Source organism: Oncorhynchus masou, chromosome 7 (assembly GCF_036934945.1).
Source record: "Oncorhynchus masou masou isolate Uvic2021 chromosome 7, UVic_Omas_1.1, whole genome shotgun sequence".
In the NCBI taxonomy this organism is placed as follows: Eukaryota; Metazoa; Chordata; class Actinopteri; order Salmoniformes; family Salmonidae; genus Oncorhynchus; species Oncorhynchus masou.
In genome coordinates this window covers 6,007,764-6,030,263 of record NC_088218.1, presented here as the reverse complement: position 1 = coordinate 6,030,263, position 22,500 = coordinate 6,007,764, and the positions used below count along the sequence as shown (strand labels likewise).

At 51.0% G+C, this 22,500-nt stretch overlaps 1 pseudogene; it reads left to right on the top strand.

The window, feature by feature from the left end:
• LOC135542930 (receptor tyrosine-protein kinase erbB-4-like) overlaps positions 1 to 22,500 on the top strand; it is a 279,082-nt pseudogene that overhangs the window by 149,800 nt on the left and 106,782 nt on the right.

The window sequence follows — 22,500 nt, the reverse complement described above, 5'->3', positions numbered from 1 at the left end:
CCAAGATGTTCAAATGTTCATAAATGAGCAGCATGGTCCAATAATAATAAGGCAGGACAGTTGAAACTGGAGCAGCAGCACGGTCAGGTGGACTGGGGACAGCAAGGAGTCATCATGTCAGGTATTCCTGGGCATGGTCCCTGGGCTCACGTCCTCTGAGAGAGAGAAAGAAAGAGAGAAAGAGAGAATTAGAGAGAGCATACGTAAATTCACACAGGACACCGAATAGGACAGGAGAAGTACTCCAGATATAACAAACTGACCCCAGCCCCCTGACACATAAACTACTGCAGCATAAATACTGGAGGCTGAGACAGAGGGGTCAGGAGACACTGTGGCCCCATCCGAGGACACCCCCGGACAGGGCCAAACAGGAAGGATATAACCCCACCCACTTTGCCAAAGCACAGCCCCCACACCACTAGAGGGATATCTTCAACCACCAACTTGCCATCCTGAGACAAGGCTGGGTATAGCCCACAAAGATCTCTGCCACGGCACAACCCAGGGGGGGGGGGCGCCAACCCAGACCCAGACAGGATAATTACACATGTAAGATCTTACTTTGAGGCAGTTTGCTTCAGCAGGCAACAGGAAATGTAAATGATTATATGGATTAAAATGAATGGACATTTTTTGTAGGAGTTGAGACATTTATCGTTAAGGCAAATAAATTCTGACATTTTCAAGTGGAAATCACAAACTTTTAAATCCTTTTGGAACCTTGAATACACTACAATTTTGCATTTCCTGCCGTGCATGAAAATTCTCGGCAACAAAAGAGTGATCAAATTAAGATCACCCATCTGTGCTAGACATTCTAGTCTTTTGGTCATCTTCATTCATACGGCATCAGAAGCCCATAAAGACATTGAACTTAATGAGTTGTTATAATCAGTGTGTGTTTGTCTGTGGGTTGCCGTTTCTCCTCTAGGGTTCCTCAATATCCAGTCCTGGCCAGAGAACATGACAGACCTCGGTGTCTTCTCCAATCTGGCAACCATCGGTGGGAGATCACTGTACAGGTAACAGTCAGAAATCAACTCATTCATTACCATATAGTACATTTTATTGTTATTATTTTATGATTTTAGTTTTGCGTCAAAAAGGAGCGTAAAATCACCAGGTATAAAATAATCTATGTAGTTAGGGAATCTGTCCCCAAGTATTCCCACCAGGTATAAAAGAGACAGAAGTGACGGAGTCTCAATATAATCAAAATATGAAATAATTGTTATTTTCAAAAACAATCTCTTTTTGGGCTTAGTTGTGATCAATTTGCAGTGTATTAATTATGAGAATGATATTCCGGGCTGAATCTAGCTGGCTTTCCCTGAAATACACCAATATGGGGGTTTAAAACAATCACACAGTGGAGGACTATAACGATGTGTGCTGAGAGGCGGGAAGCAAGTTCAGGAAGTGAGTGTTTGAACAAATAAACCCAACATTTAAAAAAAACAAGAAACAGGAACAACACAGAGACTAAACACTGGAACAGAAACCATAACGCCTGGGGAAGGAACCAAAGGGAGTGACAGATATAGAGAAGGTAATCAGGAGGTGACGGAGTCCAGGTGAGTGATGACGCGCAGGTGTTCGTAACGATGGTGACAGGTGTGCGCCATAATGAGCAGCCTGGTGACCAAGAGGCCAGAGAGGGAGCACACGTGACAAGTACTTGCATCTCACATAGACATTCCACACACACAGGGAAACACAGAAGTGTTTAGTGTTGGCCCTTGTCTTCCTCCTCCTCTTCCTCCTCCTCTCTGTTCTTCTGTTCCTACTCTTTATTCCTCTGCTCTACTCTCCCCTCTCTCTCTCTCTCCAAAAGAATGAAGACATTTCAAATGTCATATTATGTATATATACTGTGTTGGAACGATGTGCAAATAGTTTAAGTATAAAAGGGAAAATAAATAAGCATAAATATAGGTTGTATTTGCAATGATGATTGTTCTTCACTGGTTGCCCTTTTCATGTGACAGCAGGCCACAAATCTTGCTGCTGTGATGTCACACTGTGGTATTTCACCCAGTAGATATGGGAGTTTATCAAATTTGGGTTTGTTTTCAAATTCTTTGTGGATCTGTGTAATCTGAGGGAAATATGTGTCTCTAATATGGTCATACATTGCGCAGGAGATTAGGAAGTGCAGATCGGTTTCCACCTCATTTTGTGGGCAGTGTGCACATAGCCTGTCTTCTATTGAGAGCCATGTCTGCCTACGGCGGTCTTTCTCAATAGCAAGGCTATGCTCACTGAGTCTGTACATAGTCAAAGCTTTCCTTAAGTTTGGGTCAGTCACAGTGGTCAGGTATTCTGCCACTGTATACTCTCTGTTTAGGGCCAAATAGCGTTCTAGTTTGCTCAGTTTTTTTGTTAATTCTTTCCAATGTGTCAAGTAATTATCATTTAGTTTTCTCATGATTTGGTTGTGTCTAATTGTGTTGCTGTCCTGGGGGTCTGTGGGGTCTGTTTGTGTTTGTGAACAGAGCCCCAGGACCAGCTTGCTTAGGGGACTCTTCTCCAGGTTCATCTCTCTGTAGGTGATGGCTTTGTTATGGAAGGTTTGGGAATCGCTTCCTTTTAGGTGTTTGTAGAATTTAACGTCTCTTTTCTGGTGATTTGATGATACATTATTTTGTGTTTTACATCGTACACAGGGGATACTTTTAGCAGAATTCTGTATGCAGAGTCTCAATTTGGTGTTTTTCCAATTTTGTGAATTCTTGGTTGGTGAGTAGACCCCATACCTCTCTCTCTCCCCATCTCTCTCTCTTTCCCCGTCTCTCTCTTTCCCCATCTCTCTCTCTCTCCCCGTCTCTCTCTTTCCCCATCTCTCTCTCTTTCCCCGTCTCTCTCTCTTTCCCCGTCTCTCTCTCTCTCCCCGTCTCTCGCTTTCGCCGTCTCTCTCTTTCCCCGTCTCTCTCTCTCTCCCCGTCTCTCTCTCCCCTGTCTCTCTCTCTCCCCGTCTCTCTCTTTACCCGTCTCTTTCTCTTTCCCCGTCTCTCTCTCTCCCCCGTCTCTCGCTCTCCCTCTCTCTCTTTCCCTGTCTCTCTCTCTCCCCCGTCTCTCACTCTCCCTCTCTCTTTCCCTGTCTCTCTCTTTCCCCGTCTCTCGCTCTCCCTCTCTCTCTCTCTTTCCCGTCTCTCGCTCTCCCTCTCTCTCTCCCTGTCTCTCTCTCTCCCCGTCTCTCTCTCTCTCCCCGTCTCTCTCTCTCTCCCCGTCTCTCTCTCTCCCTTTCTCTCTCTCTCCCCGTCTCTCTCTCTCCCGTCTCTCTTTCTCTTTCCCCATCTCTCTCTCTCCCTGTCTCTCTCTCTCCCTGTCTCTCTCTTTCCCCGTCTCTCTCTTTCCCCGTCTCTATCTCTCACCGTCTCTCTCTCTCCCCGTCTCTCTCTTTCCCCATCTCTCTCTTTCCCCGTCTCTATCTCTCTCCCCGTCTCTCTCTCTCCCCGTCTCTCTCTCTCTCCCCGTCTCGCTTTCTCTTTCCCCATCTCTCTCTCTCCCCGTCTATCTCTCTCTATCTCTCTCCCCCGTCTCTCTCTCCCGTCTCTCTCTTTCCCCGTCTCTCTCTTTCCCTGTCTCTCTCTTTCCTCGTCTCTATCTCTCTCCCCGTCTCTCTCTCTCCCTGTCTCTCTCTTTCCCCGTCTCTATCTCTCTCCCTGTCTCTCTCTCTCCCCGTCTCTCTCTTTCCCCGTCTCTATTACTCTCCACGTCTCTCTCTCTCTCTCCCTGTCTCTCTCTTTCCCCGTCTCTATCTCTCTCCCTGTCTCTCTCTCTCCCTGTCTCTCTCTCCCCGTCTCTCTCTTTCCCCGTCTCTCTCTTTCCCCGTCTCTATCTCTCCCCGTCTCTCTCTCTCCCCGTCTCTCTTTCCCCATCTCTCTCTTTCCCCGTCTCTATCTCTCTCCCCGTCTCTCTCTCTCCCCGTCTCTCTTTCTCTTTCCCCATCTCTCTCTCTCCCTGTCTCTCTCTCTCCCCGTCTCTCTCTTTCCCAGTCTCTCTCTTTCCCCGTCTCTATCTCTCTCCCCATCTCTCTCTCTCCCCGTCTCTCTCTTTCCCCGTCTCTCTCTCCCCATCTCTCTCTTTCCCCGTCTCTCTCTTTCCCCGTCTCTCTCTTCCCCGTCTCTCTCTCTCCCCGTCTCTCTCTCTCCCCGTCTCTCTCGCTCTTTCCCCATCTCTCTCTCTCTCTCTCTCTCTCTCTCCCCGTCTCTCTCTCTCCCCGTCTCTTTCTTTCCCCGTCTCACTCTCTCCCCCGTCTCTCTCTCTCCCAGTCTCTCTCTCTCCCCATCTCTCTCTCTCCCAGTCTCTCTCTCTCCCCATCTCTCTCTCTCAATCTCTCTCTCTCTCCCCGTCTCTCTCTCTCCCCGTCTCTCTCTTTCCCCGTCTCTCTCTTTCCCCGTCTCTCTCTCTCTTTCCCCGTCTCTCTCTCTCTTTCCCCATCTCTCTCTCAATCTCTCTCTCTCTCCCCGTCTCTCTCTCTCCCCGTCTCTCTCTTTCCCCGTCTCTCTCTTTCCCCGTCTCTCTCTCTCTTTCCCCATCTCTCTCTCTCTCTCTCCCCATCTCTCTCTCTCCCCGTCTCTCTCTTTCCCCGTCTCTCTCTCTCCCCGTCTCTCTCTTTCCCTGTCTCTTTCTCTTTCCCCATCTCTCTCTCTCCCCCGCTCTCTCTCCCCATCTCTCTCTCTGTCTGTCTCTCTCTCCCCGTCTCTCTCTCTCCCTGTCTCTCTCTTTCCCCGTCTCTCTTTCCCCGTCTCTCTCTTTCCCTGTCTCTCTCTCTCCCCGTCTATCTCTCTCCCTGTCTATCTCTCTCCCGTCTCTCTCTCTCTCCCTGTCTCTCTCTCCCCGTCCCTCTCTCTCCCCGTCTATCTCTCTCCCCGTCTATCTCTCTCCCGTCTCTCTCTCTCTCCCCGTCTCTCTCTTTCCCCATCTCTCCCTTTCCCCGTCTCTCTCTCTCCCTGTCTCTCTCTCTCCCTGTCTCTCTTTCCCCGTCTCTCTCTCTCCCCGTCTCTCTCTTTCCTCGTCTCTCTCTCCCCCGTCTCTCTTTCCCCGTCTCTCTCTCTCTCCCCCATCTCTCTCTCTCTCTCAATCTTCCTCTCTCTTCCTCTCTCTATCAGTATTTCTCTCTCTCTCTCTTCCTCTCTCTTCCTCTGTATCAGTCTCTCTCTCTGTCTCTCTCTCTCCTCTCTCTCGCTATCTCTCTATCAGTCTCTCTCTCTCTCTTCCTCTCTCTTCCTCTCTATCAGTCTCTCTCTCTCTCTCTCTTCCTCTGTATTCCTCTCTATCAGTCTCTCTCTCTCTCTCTCTCTCTCTCCGTCTCTCTCTCTCCCTGTCTCTTTCTCTCTCCCTGTCTCTCTCTCTCTCACACACACTCTCTCCTCACTCCTTCTGGTTCTTCTCTCTCTGCGCTGTAAAGTTCTCTGCACTAATGATCAGCCGGGTCATGTTCTTCTAAGGGCCCCATACAACCCGGGTTCCAAAAGGGCCCTTTGATGCTCCTAGCAACCCTTTGATTAATATGTTGTTTTGATAACTGTTTTGCATTAGCTGATCACAGCAAGATCCAAGGGGAGGCGCAGAGTCAAAGCAGTCAAAGGAGTTGCAGTGTCTTGTTTTCTAAATGATGTATTAGTTGGTAGTACACTCTGTACATGGAGGAGGACTGTCAAACTCAGCTCAATCACATGTGATAGAGTCAACTGTCTTGAGCTGAATGCTGAACTCTCCGCCTACTCTCTCCTTCATTTTCCTTTCATGACCCTCAGCTTTCAGCATCTTCTTCTGATTCTTCTCGCTCTTCTTCTCACTTTCTCTCTCTATCTCTCTCTCTCTCAATTCAATTTTCAATCTCATTCTCTCTTTCTCTCTCTTGGTTTCTCGCTCTCTCTCTCTCTCTCCTCCTTTATCTCTACCCCTTTCTCTCTTTTAATGATGCTATTTCTTCTATTGATGCTAATCCATGTTCTATATATATTTTCTTTAACAACATGAATGGTTAAACAAAGAGCTTTCTCTCTCTCCTTCTCTCTCTCTCTCTTTCTCTCACTCTCCATCTCTCTCTCTCTCCCTCTCTCTCTCTCTCTCCCTCTCTCTCTCTCTCTCTCTCTCTCTCTCTCTCTCTCTCTCTCTCTCTCTCTCTCTCTCTCTCTCTCCCTCTCTCTCTCTTTCTTTCTCCCCCCTCTCTCTCTCTTTCTCCCCCCCCTCTCTCTCTCCCTCTCTCTATCTCTTTCTCCCCCCTCTATCTCTCTGTCGCTCTCTCTCTCTCACTCTCCCTATCTCTCTCCCCCCTCTCTCTCTCTCTCCCTCTCACTCTCTCTCTCTCCCCCACTCTCTCTCTCTCACTCTCTATCTCTCCCCCTCTCTCTCTTCCACTCTCTCTTCCCCCTCTCTCTCTCTCTCTCTCTCTCTCTCTCTCTCTCTCTCTCTCTCTCTCTCTCTCTCCCTCTCACACACAGTGGGATCTCTCTGCTGATCCTGAAGCAGCGTTGGATCTCCTCTCTCCAGTTCCAGTCTCTGGATGAGATCAGTGCGGGCAACGTGTACATCACCAACAACAGCCGCCTGTGCTTCTACAACACCGTCAACTGGACAAGCCTGTTCCGCACCAGCAACCAGAAGGTGCTCATCCGCAACAACCGCGCCCCCAGCGAGTGCAGTGAGTGACACACATTTGGTCGCACATGTGTTGGTATGCACACACACCTGTTGTTGATTGCACAGACACACATGCACAGAGATGCAGGAGCTGACTTATTCAGGTATGTACACATGCACAGAGATGCAGGAGCTGACTTATTCAGGTATGTACACATGCACAGAGATGCAGGAGCAGACTTATTCAGGTATGTACACATGCACAGAGATGCAGGAGCAGACTTATTCAGGTATGTACACACGCACAGAGATGCAGGAGCTGACTTATTCAGGTATGTACACATGCACAGAGATGCAGGAGCAGACTTATTCAGGTATGTACACACGCACAGAGATGCAGGAGCTGACTTATTCAGGTATGTACACATGCACAGAGATGCAGGAGCTGACTTATTCAGGTATGTACACATGCACAGAGATGCAGGAGCTGACTTATTCAGGTATGTACACATGCACAGAGATGCAGGAGCTGACTTATTCAGGTATGTACACAAGCACTAAGTCCACACAGTCACAAGTTTTCAACACAATGGTGTCATTCCGTTCTAGGGACCCCGCCCCCTACAGACACTAAACCCCTGATTCAGCTCTCTGCTGAACAAAGTGCTTACTGGGAAAGATCTTACTGAGTTGTAAGGTGTTGGGGAAATGACAGGTTATGTGATTTTCTGTAGAGGGACTCTCATGCATTCATGTCAGGGGATTGTATTACTCAGACCTCTTGTTTTGAATCAAGCACATAGTTTGATCCTGTGCGAGATTTACTTTGTGTGGTTCCAGAACAAGAGCCATTTTGGGTCCATCAGGGCTCCAAAAGGCTAGTATCCACAAGGCTCCGTGCTTGGTCTATGGAGAGCTTGGAAACTCGGGCTGGACGGTAGCAGCTTGATACCTCAGCATCCTCAGATTAACACATTGGTCTTGTGAGATGGGGCTGGGAGTGAACAACACACATGTCACACTGATACAAGACAGACAATGAGAGAGTGAAAAGAGAGAGAGAGAGGGAGGGAGGGAGGGAGGGAGGGAGGGAGGGAGGGAGGGGGGAGGGAGGGAGGGAGATGGGGATGAGAGGGAGGGAGGGAGGGAGGGATGGGAGGGAGGGAGGGAGGGAGGGAGGGAGGGAGGGAGGGAGGGAGGGAGGGAGGGAGGGAGGGAGGGAGGGAGGGAGGGAGGGAGGGAGGGAGGGAGATGAGAGAAAGAGAAGGAAGGAAGGAAGGAAGGGAGGGAGGGAGATGAGAGAAAGAGAAGGAAGGAAGGAAGGAAGGAAGGAAGGAAGGAAGGAAGGAAGGAAGGAAGGAAGGAAGGAAGGAAGGAAGGAAGGAAGGAAGGAAGGAGATGAGAGAGAGAGATGAAGATGAAGAGAAAGATAAAGACAGAGATGAAGGAGGACGTGTTGTGGAGGCTTCCTGCCAAGCGGTGGTTGATGTCATTAGCGTGTTAATGAGTCTTGCGGTGTGCTGTGGGATCAATAAACCTGTTAGGAGGCCTCTTCATTAGTCTCGCATCCAGCCATCGACCAGCCCAGACAATGGAGGGGGAGCTGTGGAAGTAGATTGGGACAGGGGGACATGGCAGACGGCTCACCCCAGGGAATGTGTCACTCACTGGGGCAGTCGATGACGAAAGTGGATGGGCTTGTGGAGGTCAGTGGGGAGTGTCGTCAGATGCAGTGTCTATTGACTGTTTAAGTTTAAAACAGTGTTTTACAGTGTTGTAACAGGCCTGGGCAGAAAGAATGGTAGAGGTATGGGAAATACTGGTGACCACACACACACACACACACACACACACACACACACACACACACACACACACACACACACACACACACACACACAACACACACACACACACACACACACACACACACACACACACACACACACACACACACTACCCTTTAGGCTACTTTCATCAATGCGTTGGCACATATTGCCAATACTACATCCATGTTCTCACCTTATTGTGCTGTCATGAACAACTTTGTAATTTTCTACTTAATATCGCTGTGTCCCTAATGTGTGTGTTTGTGTGTGAGTGTGTGCGCACGTGCACAAACGCGTGCGTGTTTGTTCATTTGTTTGCACTTGTGTGTGTTCTCGGGTCCATCTGTGTGTGTTCATCTGTGTGTGTGTTCATATGTGTGTGTGCTCCACAGCCCAACAGAGGATGGTGTGTGACCGGCTGTGTTCTGAAGATGGTTGCTGGGGTCCAGGGCCTAACCAGTGCCTCTCCTGTCGTTATTTTAGCCGAGGACGTTCCTGTGTGCCGTCCTGCAACCTCTATGACGGGTGAGTTGACCAATCACATCCTCAGAATGACAAGACCTGACCAGTGCTGCTGGCGCGATATCGACCAATGAATGGAGAGATGGCAGACATAACAGTATTAAATGTATGTTGGGTTTCATTCAAATAATTGTAGGTAGATATTTTCATTTTGGACACTTAACAGAGAATAATTATTTGTAGTCGTCCTCTCTTCCTCACCATATCCTGGCTGGGAAGAAGTAATGAAAATGCCCTGAATTACAATACAATGAGCTTATTCTGGGTGAATAAACAAATGTGACTCTTACGGTATCAGGTTAGCCTGTCCTCACTGGGGGAATCAGGGTCTGGTGTCAGGTTAGCCTGTCCTCACAGGGGGAATCAGGGTCTGGTGTCAGGTTAGCCTGTCCTCACTGGGGGAATCAGGGTCTGGTGTCAGGTTAGCCTGTCCCCACAGGGGGAATCAGGGTCTGGTGTCAGGTTAGCCTGTCCCCACAGGGGGAATCAGGGTCTGGTGTCAGGTTAGCCTGTCCTCACAGGGGGAATCAGGGTCTGGTGTCAGGTTAGCCTGTCCTCACAGGGGGAACCAGGGTCTGGTATCAGGTTAGCCTGTCCCCACAGGGGGAATCAGGGTCTGGTGTCAGGCTAGCCTGTCCCCACAGGGGGAATCAGGGTCTGGTGTCAGGTTAGCCTGTCCTCACAGGGGGAACCAGGGTCTGGTATCAGGTTAGCCTGTCCCCACAGGGGGAATCAGGGTCTGGTATCAGGTTAGCCTGTCCCCACAGGGGGAATCAGGGTCTGGTATCAGGTTAGCCTGTCCCCACAGGGGGAATCAGGGTCTGGTGTCAGGTTAGCCTGTCCTCACAGAGGGAATCAGGGTCTGGTGTCAGGTTAGCCTGTCCTCACTGGGGGAATCAGGGTCTGGTGTCAGGTTAGCCTGTCCTCACAGGGGGAATCAGGGTCTGGTGTCAGGTTAGCCTGTCCCCACAGGGGGAATCAGGGTCTGGTGTCAGGTTAGCCTGTCCCCACAGGGGGAATCAGGGTCTGGTGTCAGGTTAGCCTGTCCTCACAGGGGGAATCAGGGTCTGGTATCAGGTTAGCCTGTCCTCACAGGGGGAATCAGGGTCTGGTGTCAGGTTAGCCTGTCCTCACAGGGGGAATCAGGGTCTGGTGTCAGGTTAGCCTGTCCTCACAGGGGGAATCAGGGTCTGGTGTCAGGTTAGCCTGTCCTCACAGGGGGAATCAGGGTCTGGTATCAGGTTAGCCTGTCCCCACAGGGGGAATCAGGGTCTGGTATCAGGTTAGCCTGTCCTCACAGGGGGAATCAGGGTCTGGTATCAGGTTAGCCTGTCCTCACAGGGGGAACCAGGGTCTGGTATCAGGTTAGCCTGTCTTCACAGGGGGAATCAGGGTCTGGTGTCAGGTTAGCCTGTCCCCACAGGGGGAATCAGGGTCTGGTATCAGGTTAGCCTGTCCTCACTGGGGGAATCAGGGTCTGGTGTCAGGTTAGCCTGTCCCCACAGGGGGAATCAGGGTCTGGTATCAGGTTAGCCTGTCCTCACTGGGGGAATCAGGGTCTGGTGTCAGGTTAGCCTGTCCTCACAGGGGGAATCAGGGTCTGGTGTCAGGTTAGCCTGTCCCCACAGGGGGAATCAGGGTCTGGTGTCAGGTTAGCCTGTCCCCACAGGGGGAATCAGGGTCTGGTGTCAGGTTAGCCTGTCCCCACAGGGGGAATCAGGGTCTGGTATCAGGTTAGCCTGTCCTCACTGGGGGAATCAGGGTCTGGTGTCAGGTTAGCCTGTCCCCACAGGGGGAATCAGGGTCTGGTGTCAGGTTAGCCTGTCCTCACAGGGGGAATCAGGGTCTGGTATCAGGTTAGCCTGTCCCCACAGGGGGAATCAGGGTCTGGTGTCAGGTTAGCCTGTCCCCACAGGGGGAATCAGGGTCTGGTGTCAGGTTAGCCTGTCCTCACGGGGGAATCAGGGTCTGGTATCAGGTTAGCCTGTCCCCACAGGGGGAATCAGGGTCTGGTGTCAGGTTAGCCTGTCCCCACAGGGGGAATCAGGGTCTGGTGTCAGGTTAGCCTGTCCCCACAGGGGGAATCAGTGTCTGGTATCAGGTTAGCCTGTCCTCACTGGGGGAATCAGGGTCTGGTGTCAGGTTAGCCTGTCCTCACTGGGGGAATCAGGGTCTGGTGTCAGGTTAGCCTGTCCCCACAGGGGGAATCAGGGTCTGGTATCAGGTTAGCCTGTCCTCACAGGGGGAATCAGGGTCTGGTGTCAGGTTAGCCTGTCCTCACTGGGGGAATCAGGGTCTGGTGTCAGGTTAGCCTGTCCTCACAGGGGGAATCAGGGTCTGGTATCAGGTTAGCCTGTCCCACAGGGGGAATCAGGGTCTGGTGTCAGGTTAGCCTGTCCTCACAAGGGGAATCAGGGTCTGGGTCAGGTTAGCCTGTCCTCACAGGGGGAATCAGGGTCTGGTATCAGGTTAGCCTGTCCCCACAGGGGGAATCAGGGTCTGGTATCAGGTTAGCCTGTCCTCACTGGGGGAATCAGGGTCTGGTGTCAGGTTAGCCTGTCCCCACAGGGGGAATCAGGGTCTGGTATCAGGTTAGCCTGTCCCCACTGGGGGAATCAGGGTCTGGTGTCAGGTTAGCCTGTCCTCACTGGGGGAATCAGGGTCTGGTGTCAGGTTAGCCTGTCCTCACTGGGGGAATCAGGGTCTGGTATCAGGTTAGCCTGTCCTCACAGGGGGAACCAGGGTCTGGTATCAGGTTAGCCTGTCCTCACAGGGGGAATCAGGGTCTGGTGTCAGGTTAGCCTGTCCCCACAGGGGGAATCAGGGTCTGGTATCAGGTTAGCCTGTCCTCACTGGGGGAATCAGGGTCTGGTGTCAGGTTAGCCTGTCCCCACAGGGGGAATCAGGGTCTGGTATCAGGTTAGCCTGTCCTCACTGGGGGAATCAGGGTCTGGTGTCAGGTTAGCCTGTCCTCACAGGGGGAATCAGGGTCTGGTGTCAGGTTAGCCTGTCCCCACAGGGGGGATCAGGGTCTGGTGTCAGGTTAGCCTGTCCCCACACGGGGAATCAGGTTCTGGTGTCAGGTTAGCCTGTCCCCACAGGGGGAATCAGGGTCTGGTATCAGGTTAGCCTGTCCTCACTGGGGGAATCAGGGTCTGGTGTCAGGTTAGCCTGTCCCCACAGGGGGAATCAGGGTCTGGTGTCAGGTTAGCCTGTCCTCACAGGGGGAATCAGGGTCTGGTGTCAGGTTAGCCTGTCCTCACAGGGGGAATCAGGGTCTGGTGTCAGGTTAGCCTGTCCTCACAGGGAGAATCAGGGTCTGGTGTCAGGTTAGCCTGTCCTCACAGGGGGAATCAGGGTCTGGTATCAGGTTAGCCTGTCCTCACAGAGGGAATCAGGGTCTGGTGTCAGGTTAGCCTGTCCTCACAGGGGGAATCAGGGTCTGGTATCAGGTTAGCCTGTCCTCACAGGGGGAATCAGGGTCTGGTATCAGGTTAGCCTGTCCTCACAGGGGGAATCAGGGTCTGGTATCAGGTTAGCCTGTCCCCACAGGGGGAATCAGGGTCTGGTATCAGGTTAGCCTGTCCTCACTGGGGGAATCAGGGTCTGGTGTCAGGTTAGCCTGTCCCCACAGGGGGAATCAGGGTCTGGTGTCAGGTTAGCCTGTCCTCACAGGGGGAACCAGTGTCTGTGTTTCTCCATCACGCCCATTTCTCCTCTCAGTGTGCTTTATGTGGGAGGAGGTGTTTGAAGTCGGCAGGAAAAACAGCTCACAGCTGAGACTTTGAAGAAGATGAAGAGGAGGAGGGGGTAAAAAGCAGCTGGATAACGACGTCCTCTGTGAGAACCGAGCTGTGATCACGTGGAGAGGCAGGAGGCAGGAGGTGGTACATGACGTCTTGATCGATCGGCTCACCTCGTAGACAGAGCACTGCAGACATGTACTTGACTTGTGTTCAACAGTATGTGTTGTCCTCCCAATGCTTTAGCTGCTCTTCATTGAGCTCGCATGCAAAATGCAAACCCTGCAAATCTGTCCTTCCTATAGCCTCCTATAGCCTCCTATAGCCTCCTATAGCCTCCTATAGCTTCCTATAGCCTCATATAATATCATATAACATCCTATAGCCTCCTATAACCTCATATGGCCTTCCATATCCTCCTAAAACCTCCTATAGCCTCACATAACCTCCTATAGCCTCCTATTACCTCCTATAGCCTCCTATAGCCCTCACATAACCTCCTAAAGCCTCATATAGCCTCCTATAACCTCCTATAGCCTCCCATAACCTCCTATAGCCTTCTATAGCTTCCTATAGCCTCCTATATCCTCATATAAACTCCTATAGTCCTCATATAACCTCCTATAGTCCTCCTATAACCTCATATAGCCTCCTGTAACCCTCCTATAACCTCCTATATCCTCCTATAACCCTCATATAACCCTCCTGTAGCCTCCTATAACCTCATATAACCTCCTGTAGCCCCCTGTAGCCCTCCTATAGCCTCCTGTAGCCCTCCTATAGCCTCCTATAACCTCCTATAACCTCCTATAGCCTCCTGTAGCCCTCCTGTAGCCCTCCTATAGCCCTCCTTAAGCCTCCTGTAGCCCTCCTATAGCCTCCTACAACCTCCTATAACCCCCTAAAGCCTCCGGTATAGCCCTCCTGTAGCCCTCCTTAAGCCTCCTGTAGCCCTCCTGTAGCCTCCTGTAGCCCTCCTATAGCCTCCTATAACCTCCTATAGCCTCCTGTTGCCTCCTATAACCTCCTGTAGCCTCCTATAACCTCCTATAACCTCCTATAGCCTCCTGTAGCCCTCCTATAGCCCTCCTTAAGCCTCCTGTAGCCCCCTAAAGCCTCCGGTATAGCCCTCTTGTAGCCCTCCTATAGCCCTCCTTAAGCCTCCTGTAGCCCTCCTGTAGCCTCCTGTAGCCCTCCTATAGCCTCCTATAACCTCCTATAGCCTCCTGTTGCCTCCTATAACCTCCTGTAGCCCTCCTATAACCTCCTGTAGCCCTACTGTATCCCTCCTGTAGCCCTCCTGTAGCCCTACTGTATCCCTCCTGTAGCCCTCCTGTAGCCTCCTGTTTCCCTCCTGTAGCCCTCCTATAGCCTCGTGTAGCCTCCAATAACCCTCCTATAGCCCCCCTATAGCCTACTGTAGCCTCCTATAGCCCTCCTATAGCCCTCCTGTAGCCTCCAATAACCCTCCTATAACCCTCCTATAGCCTACTGTAGCCTCCTATAGCCCTCCTGTAGCCCTCCTATAGCCCTCCTGTAGCCTCCTATAGCCCTCCTATAGCCCCCCTATAGCCTACTGTAGCCTCCTATAACCCTCCTATAGCCCTCATGTAGCCCTCCTATAGCCTCCTGTAGCCTCCTATAACCTCCTATAGCTCTCCTATAGCCCCCCTATAGCCTACTGTAGCCTCCTATAACCCTCCTATAGCCCTCATGTAGCCCTCCTATAGCCTCCTGTAGCCTCCTATAACCTCCTATAGCTCCCCTATAGCCCCCCTATAGCCTACTGTAGCCTCCTATAACCCTCCTATAGCCCCCCTATAGCCTCCTGTAGCCTCCTATAACCTCCTATAGCTCTCCTGTAGCCCTCCTATAGCTAATGGCTATATACAGTTGTGGCCAAAAGTTTTGAGAATGACACAAATATTAATTTCAGTGTCTTTAGATATTTTTGTCACATGTTACTATGGAATACTGAAGTATAATTACAAATATTTCATAAGTGACAAATACGTGAAGTTGATGCAAAGAGTCAGTATGTGCAGTGTTGACCCTTCTGTTTCAAGACCTCTGCAATCCACCCTGGCATGCTGTTAATTAACTTCTGGGCCACATCCTGACTGATGGCAGCCCATTCCTGCATAATCAATGCTTGGAGTCAGAATTTGTGGGTTTTTGTTTGTCCACCCGCCTCTTGAGGATTGACCATAAGTTCTCAATGGGATTCAGAACTGGGGTGTTTCCTGGCCATGGACCCATAATATCTGTTTTGTTCCCCGAGCCACTTAGTTATCACTTTTGCCTTATGTCAAGGTGCTGCATCATGCTGGAAAAGGCATTGTTCGTAATCAAACTGTTCCTGGATGGTTGGGAGAAGTTGGTACCATTCTTTATTCATGGCTGTGTTCTCAGCCACTCCCTTGGCTGAGAAGCAACCCCACACATGAATGGTCTCAGGATGATGCTTTACTGTTGGCATGACACAGGACTGATGGTAGCACTCACCTTGTCTTCCCCAGACAATATTTTCTCCGGATGCCCCAAACAATCAGAAAGGGGATTCATCAGAGAAAATGACTTTACCCCAGTCCTCAGCAGTCCAATCCCTGTACCTTTTGCAGTATATCAGTCTGTCCCTGATGTTTTTCCTGGAGAGAAGTGGCTTCTTTGCTGCCCTTCTTGACACTAGGCCATCCTCCAAAAGTCTTTGTCAGGATTTGGCCAGGGTTGTTCCGGGTTTTGGTCACTAGATGCCCCCATTGTGCTTTTTGACCTTGTGTTTTTTCCCTTGTTCCCCATTATTATTTGCACCTGTGCCTCGTTTTTCCCCTGATTGTATTTAAACCCTTAGTTTCCCTCAGTTCTGTGCTCTGTGTTTGTATGTTAGCACCCAGCCCTAGTGTTCTGTGTATTCTTGTCGATTCCGGTGGATGCTCTTGTGGAGTTCTGTTTTTGTTTTTGAGGATCTCTTAAGGTTTTTTTGTGCTATTCCTACCATCTTTTGGATTTACTATTTTTGTATTGAAGGACTTCTCCTTTTTACTTTATTAAATACACCGTCTTAAGTACTGCTGTGTCTGCCTCATCTTCTGGGTTCTGCTGACTATTCGTGGCTCAGTTGGTTAAGTGACTGTTTCTCACTCCGGAGACCCAGGTTCGTAACCGGGTCCTGACAGAAACACAGAGCCAAAAATGAACCCAGAGGCAGCCAGTTCCCAGGACCTTTTGCCATGCTGTCCCACCACCAGGAGACTGTCCAACACCACGAAGCCGCCCTGGTTCAGCAAGAGGCCTTAATGGCTAGACATTCTCATCTTCTGTCGGAGATGCTGACTTCCATTAAGCAAATATCTGATCGTCTTACCCCGGCAACAGTTCCCGTCCCAGTACCTCAGATTCACGTACCCATGGCAGTTAACCCCCTGGCTGAACCTCGTCTTCCACCTCCCCAACGGTTCTCAGGTGATCCAAGTGCTTGTAAAGGGTTTCTCACCCAATGTTCTCTCTCCTTTGAGCTACAACCCTCGTCGTTTCCCACCGACCGGTCTAAGATCGCTTATATCATCACCCTGCTGTCGGAAAAAGCCCTGGCCTGGGCTACTGCTGTGTGGGATGCCCATAGTTCCTGCTGTGCCAGCTACTCTGCCTTTGCTGAGGAATTCAAACGAGTGTTTCAAGGCCCAAGCAGTGGTTCTGACTCCGCCAAACAGCTCCTGACTCTCCACCAAGGTTGGCGCAGCGTGACGGACTATGCCATCCAGTTCCGCACGGTGGCAGCAGCAAGTGGCTGGAACAACGAGGCGCTCACGGTGTGTTTTCTGAAAGGCCTTTCCGACACTATCCAAGATGAACTGGCCACTCGGGAACCACCGGACAATCTCGAGTCCCTGATCAAGTTGGCCTCACGCATTGACCAGCGTCTGAGAGAGAGAGAACTCAACCGTAGACCTCTAGCCCCTATCAGTCCCAGCTCCGAGTCCCCACCTTTATCCTCGCTGGCTCCATCGGAACCCATGCAGATTGGACGCATCTCCCAGGCTGAGAGAGACCGCCGGATGAGGGAGCGACGCTGTCTATATTGCGGCAAACCGGGCCATTTCCGTTCCACGTGTCCCGGGCTCCAGGGAAACGCTCTGTCCCGTACAGACCGGGGGAACTGTAACGGGAAACATAACCTCCTCCCATCCGTCCAACTCCCGTCTGCTCATTCCAGTCACCCTCTCCTGGGACAACCACAAGCTTCACCTTCAAGCCTTGGTAGACTCTGGAGCCGCAGGTAACTTCATGGATGGTGTCTGGGCGAAGGAGAATGGCGTTCCCTCTGAACCTCTAAGTGAACCCATGAGGGTCACTACATTGGATGGAAGCCCTTTGGGATCTGGACTTGTCACTCATGTCACTACCTCCTTGCGACTTTCAGTTTCACAACACCAGGAATTGATGAACTTTCATTTGATCTCCTGTTCCGAGTTCCCTCTCGTCCTTGGATACCCCTGGCTTCACAGCCATAACCCTCACATCGACTGGTCTGTGGGCACTATCAAGCAGTGGGGTCCTACGTGCCAAGCTACTTGTATTTTCCAGAATTCCCCGAGTTCTACTCCCGAGTCTTTAGAATCCATCGACCTGACCCGAGTTCCCGAGTGTTACCATGACCTCAAACTGGTGTTTAGCAAACAGAGGGCCACCATGCTACCACCCCATAGACCTTACGATTGCCCCATCGACCTGTTTCCAGGCACTTGCCCCCCCAGTGGTCGGATCTTTTCCCTATCTCCACCCGAACGAGCTGCTATGGATACCTACATCAAGGACGCTCTGGAAGCAGGCCTCATGCGTCCATCCACCTCCCCGGCGGGAGCAGGGTTTTTCTTTGTGGCCAAGAAAGACGGTGGATTACGTCCTTGCATCGACTACCGGGGACTCAATGCCATAACCGTCCGTAACCGTTACCCGCTACCCCTTATGGCCACAGCCTTCGAGCTGCTCCAGGAAGCAGTTGTTTTCACTAAGCTTGACCTGCGGAACGCATACCATCTTGTGCGGATCAGACCTGGTGACGAGTGGAAGACCGCTTTCAACACGCCTACTGGTCACTATGAATACTTGGTGATGCCCTTCGGCCTCACCAACGCCCCAGCGGTGTTCCAAGCGCTCATAAACGATGTGCATAGGGATATGCTTAACATATTTGTGTTCGTTTACTTGGATGACATCCTCATCTTTTCGAGCTCCCTTCAAGAACACACTAAGCATGTCAGACAAGTACTCAAACGCCTCCTGGACAGCCATCTGTACGTTAAGCCGGAAAAATGTGAATTCCATTCATCCCGAGTACAATTCCTGGGATTTGTAGTGGAACCCGGTCGAGTCCAAATGGACCCCAGGAAGGTAGGGGCGGTAGCGGATTGGCCCACCCCCAAATCCGTTAAGGAAGTTCAGCGTTTCCTGGGCTTCACAAACTTTTACCGCAAGTTCATCAAGAACTTCAGCTTGGTGGCAGCCCCTCTCTCAGCTTTAACCAAGGGTGGCAATGCAAGGTTTTTGTGGGGAAGAGAAGCTGAGACGGCCTTCCAAGGACTCAAGCAGCGCGTTCTCTCTGCTCCCATCCTGATACTACCGACTACGGATGAACCATTTGTGGTGGAGGTAGACGCATCAGAGGTTGGTGTTGGAGCTGTCCTGTCTCAGAGGGGTGAAGACAAGAAGCTTCATCCGTGCGCTTTCTTCTCACACCGGCTTACCCCGACTGAGAGGAACTACGATGTGGGGGATTGTGAACTCCTAGCGGTTAAGATGGCATTGAAGGAATGGAGACACTGGCTCGAGGGGGCTTCTCACCCGTTTCAAGTGCTTACGGACCACAAAAATCTGGAGTATATCCAGCAGGCCAAGCGGTTGAACTCTAGACAAGCTAGATGGTCTCTTTTCTTCAATCGATTCCAGTTTATCCTCACCTATCGGCCCGGGTCGAAGAATCTCAAACCGGATGCCCTGTCCCGAGTCTACGCTCCTGCCATTCGAGATGACACGGACATGCCTGTCCTTCCTGCTGCTAAGATTGTGGCTCCGATCTCGTGGCAAGTTGAGGATACCGTGAGACGTGCTCAAGCTAGCGAACCGGACCCGAAAGGAGGTCCTGCCAATCGGTTGTTTGTCCCCAAGGCAGTGAGGACTCAGGTCCTTCTGTGGGGGCACTCCTCTCGCCTCACCTGTCATCCGGGCGTAGGTCGCACCTTGGAGTTCATCCAGCGTAAGTTCTGGTGGCCTACCATAAGAGAAGACGTTGCCACTTTCGTCAATGCCTGTCCCGTGTGCTGCCAGGGCAAATCTTCTCACCTCCGCCCTCAAGGACTCCTTCACCCTTTACCTGTTCCCCACAGACCCTGGTCCCATATCTCATTGGACTTTATTACTGGACTTCCTCCATCCCATGGCAATACTACTATCCTAGTCATAATCGACAGGTTTTCAAAGGCGGCCAGGTTCGTCCCTCTGACTAAGTTACCTTCTGCCAAGGAAACGGCTGAGTTGGTAATTAATCATGTGTTCCGAGTCTTCGGCATTCCTCAAGATATGGTTTCTGACAGAGGTCCCCAGTTCGCCTCAAGGTTTTGGAAGGCCTTCTGCCAACTCATGGGGGCTTCTGCCAGTCTATCTTCAGGGTACCATCCGGAGTCCAACGGCCAAACAGAGAGGATGAATCAAGAGCTGGAAACCACCCTCCGATGTATGACTCGTGACAACCCGTCCACATGGTCATCCTTTATTGTTTGGGCCGAATACGCGCACAACACCTTGCGCTCCTCCTCCACTGGTATGTCCCCGCACGAGTGTCAGTTTGGCTATGCTCCTCCATTGTTCCCGGACCAGGAGGCAGAAGTCAGAGTGCCTTCAGCCTTGAAGTTCGTCAGACGCTGTCGGCTTATGTGGAGGAAGACCCGTCTTAATCTTATGCGTTCCTCACAGAGATACCAACAACAAGCCAACAGACGTCGCCGTCCCGGGCCTACCCTGCGCCCCGGCCAGAGAGTCTGGCTCTCCACAAGAGACTTACCTCTACGGGTGGAGTCTCGCAAGCTGTCCCAAAAATACATCGGTCCCTTCAAGGTTGCCAGGAGAGTTAACCCAGTTTCTTATCGCCTACACTTACCCAGATCCTTAAGATTAATCCCACATTTCACATTTCATTGTTAAAACCTGTTGTTTTTTCTCCCCTTGTCCCGGCAGACAGACCTCCCCCTCCGCCTCGTGTCATTGGAGGCCAGCCGGCTTATACCGTCCATCGGATACTGGATTCCCGCCGGGTGCAGCGGTCCTGGCAGTATCTGGTGGACTGGGAAGGCTACGGTCCCGAGGAGCGCTCCTGGGTTCCTGCCAAAGACATCCTGGACCCTGACCTCATTCGTCAGTTCAGGGCCCTCCACCCTGAGAGAGCTGGTAGGAACGTCAGGAGCCGTTCCTAGGGGGGGGATTCTGTCAGGATTTGGCCAGGGTTGTTCCGGGTTTTGGTCACTAGATGCCATCATTGTGCTTTTTGACCTTATGTTTTTTCCCTTGTTCCCCATTATTATTTGCACCTGTGCCTCGTTTCCCCTGATTGTATTTAAACCCTTAGTTTCCCTCAGTTCTGTGCTCTGTGTTTGTATGTTAGCACCCAGCCCTAGTGTTCTGTGTATTCTTGTCGATTCCGGTGGATGCTCTTGTGGAGTTCTGTTTTTGTTTTTGAGGATCTCTTAAGGTTTTTTTGTGCTATTCCTACCATCTTTTGGATTTACTATTTTTGTATTGAAGGACTTCTCCTTTTTACTTTATTAAATACACCGTCTTAAGTACTGCTGTGTCTGCCTCATCTTCTGGGTTCTGCTGACTATTCGTGGCTCAGTTGGTTAAGTGACTGTTTCTCACTCCGGAGACCCAGGTTCGTAACCGGGTCCTGACAGTCTTCACCTCAATGTGCGTGCAGATGCACTCACACCTGCCTGCTGCCATTCCTGAGCAAGCTCTGTACTGGTGATGCCCTGATCCCACAGCTGAATCATCTTTAGGAGACGGTCCCGGCGCATGCTGGACTTTCTTGGGCGCCCTGAAGCCTTCTTCACAACAATTGAACCGCTCTCCTTGAAGTTGTTGATGATCCGATAAATGGTTGATTTAGGTGCAATCTTACTGGCAGCAATATCCTTGCCTGTGAATCCCTTTTTGTGCAAAGCAATGATGATGGCACGTATTTCCTTGCAGGTAACCATGGTTGACAGAGGAAGAACAATGCTTCCAAGCACCACCCTCATTTTGAAGCTTCCAGGCTGTTATTCAAACTCAATCAGCATGACAGAGTGATCTCCAGCCTTGTCCTTGTCAACACTCACACCTGTGTTAACGAGATAATCACTGACATGATGTCAGCTGGTCCTTTTGTGGCAGGGCTGAAATGCAGTGGAAATGTTTTTGGGGGATTCAGTTCATTTGCATGGCAAAGAGGGACTTTGCAATTAATTGCAATTCATCTGATCACTCTTCATAACATTCTGGAGTATATGCAAATTGCCATCATACAAACTGAGGCAGCAGACTTTGTGAAAATATATATTTGTGTCATTCTCAAAACCTTTGGCCACGACTGTAGTCAAACTGATTGGCTTCTGGTTTTAAAAACTAGGCCTCTTTAACTCTCCATCTCTGTGCCTTTGCCTTTCTAAATGAGAGTCAAGTTAATTCTCACACTGAAAGGCCAGCGAATAAAAGAACAGGGAGAAAGAGGGAAAAAATCCTTTGCTCTCGTGGCCGCGGGGGAACGGAGGGAGGAGGATTAGAAAACCTTGAAAGTGTTTAATTAAAAAAGTTGTTCTCGTGAATTGGCCGTGTGGCGTCAGGTTCGCCTCTGGTGCAGGCACCACTCGACCTGAAAGAGCCTCAGTCCTGCCAAATTCCTGCTAAAATGCTGCTAATCCCCATCAGCGTTTCTCCCTGAAGACAGTGGTTTGCGTTTGGCGTATACGCCCCAACCAACTGCAACGCACAAGGAAAACCAACGAGAAGGAACCAGCGGAATGAATGGAAAGGATCGTTCAATTCAGCGGGAACAACCGCCGTGGAAGCTTCCTTTGTCTTCCGTGATACTCCTCCATTTTTCTCTGAACAAAAGACAGTCTTCTTCCACCACCCAGCCTTTTCAAAAGGATTCCTCTGCACACTGCTTCCTGAGAAACAAAACTCATTTAGTTTAAAAAAGAGGAGAGAGAATTGGAGGAGAGGAGGGTGGAGAGGGGAGGGTGGAGCTGGGAGGAAGGGAGGTGGTTGGATGGAGGAGGGAGGAGTGCGGGAGGAAGGAGGAGGGTGGAGGAAGAAGGGCAGAGAGAGGGTGGAGGGAGGAGGGCAGAGAGAGGGAGGAGGGTAGAGGGTGGAGGGAGGAGTGGAGAGGGAGGAGGGTGGAGAGGGAGGAGGGCGGGAGTAAGGAGGAGGGTGGAGGGAGGAGGGTGGAGGGGAAGGGAGGAGGGCGGGAGGAAGGAGGAGGGTGGAGGGAGGAGGGTGGAGGGGAAGGGAGGAGGGTGGGAGGAAGGAGGAGGGTGGAGGGTGGAGGGTGAAAGGAGGTGGAGGGAGGATGGAGTATAGAGAAGGGTTGTCTACTGCCACACTGCCCTTTGGTGTGGTGGCACGCTGCTCTGTGTCCAATTGAACATGCTATTTTTATATGTACTGGCAATTTATCTGGACTGATGCTTGATCTGATGATTGGAACAGGGCGTAGAATAAAGACTTACTCTATGTGTCTCAAATGACACCCTATCCCCTATATCGTGCACTATTTTAGA